At 45.6% G+C, this 1646-nt stretch overlaps 1 pseudogene; it reads left to right on the forward strand.

Annotated features, from left to right (window-relative positions):
• Positions 1–520: 520 nt before the first annotated feature.
• LOC115654107 lies at positions 521–691 on the forward strand (annotated as a pseudogene).
• Positions 692–1646: the final 955 nt, after the last annotated feature.

Consider the following 1646-nt stretch of genomic DNA (forward strand, 5'->3'; position numbering starts at 1 on the left):
AGACACCTGAGAGCCCAGGGCTACGAAGTCCAGGTACACGCCCTGATTGTGGGAGCCCTGGGCTCATGGGACCCCCGCAACAAGCTGGTTCTGAGAGCATGTGGGGTCGGTCGACGCTATGCCCGGCTCATGAGACAGCTCATGGTGTCCAACACCATCAGGTGGTCCAGAGACATTTATACCGAGCACATCACCGGACACCGCCAATACCACACTGAGTAATTGAGACAGCCAACCAGGGAAATAACCCACTTCCTTCCCTAAGGGACCAAGGGATGCACCCCACCCATGTACCTATCCACCACACTGATACTGACTTGGACTCCTTATTCATTCCATGGGTGGCGAACCCAAGCCCACTTATTCACTGACACTTTAAAAACTCTTGCACTCCAATCTGGGTCTATGCCAGTTATGCGATATGTATGTATCTTTTCATCCTTGCAAACAATATCTGTAACCCCCCCATAACCCAAGCCTGACCCCAGATATACAGGACCTTCCCTCTCAACCTATGTATACTTCATTTCAAACATTTGCTTTAATAAATTTTTTAAATCTGATATGTCCTTGATGTGAGGACTGTGTATTAGCTTGATTTTTGAAATGGGTGGGTTAGAACAGAAGCTTGCTTTATCTTCCCCATGCATCGAGCTGGTATTACAGTGCCTCCAGGAACGGTGTATCTCCTTTAGGGGAGAACCTTCTGGTTTGAAAAACAGAGAAGAGTTGAACTGTGACAATCTTTCTTTCAAGCAGATTTTTTTGAAGTAGCAGAAAAATCTGGTGTCTTTAGCGTTCTTGTTTCTTTATGATAAACACAATACAGTTAAAATTTCTTGGAAGTGTTTTATGAGTCTATAGATGTGAGAGGTTCTTTTTTGTCTTGCTAGAGAATTATTTAAGAAGCTGTACTCCTTTCTGCTGTGAGTCTTTTCAACAGTATGAGGGACAAATGCTTTCCAGACTCTGGGTCTGTTGGGGAGATGGTTGTTGTTTTGGTTTTGGTTTTTTTGGGGGTGGTTGGTAATATTTGAGGTTACGTGTATATCAACAACTTCCTGAGTTACACGACTTCTCCCCACCCGGCCTACGTTCTATGTATCTTGGTTCGTAAGATCGAAACAAGGCACTAGGTGTCATGCTGCACCCGGCACACAGGGGCCCCAATCCTGATTTTTTCCCCCCAGACCTACTGTAATCTAAATGCTAAATAATAACCCTTAACTTCTCATTGTTGCCACCCTCACTATTGGAAAATCCCCAAAATCACGACTGTGGCTTACAAATCGTGAGGATTCTTTTTTTAAACAATGTAATGTGGGTTCTCTTTCTTTCCCTTCTGGTTTTCTGAACCAGGCAAGCTAGAAACTTACCTTTCTAGTGCAGCCAGAGCCCCAGAAAGCAGGAGCCCCCGGCGCCTGGGGCTGGCAGGCAGTGGGGTTCCTCACGGTTGTGTGTTCCACACTTTGATCTCACCCACCAAGTATCAAGTGTGAACTCCTCAGGCACTAGAACAGCCTTAACATGGAGTCACAGACAGCCCCCTTGGGCACCCTTGTCATAAACAGATAGCTAAGGGTTAATGTCTCTTTCACCTGAAACACCTGACCAGAGAACCAATCAGGAAACCGGATTTTTTCAAC

Source organism: Gopherus evgoodei, chromosome 6 (assembly GCF_007399415.2).
Source record: "Gopherus evgoodei ecotype Sinaloan lineage chromosome 6, rGopEvg1_v1.p, whole genome shotgun sequence".
Taxonomy (NCBI): Eukaryota; Metazoa; Chordata; order Testudines; family Testudinidae; genus Gopherus; species Gopherus evgoodei.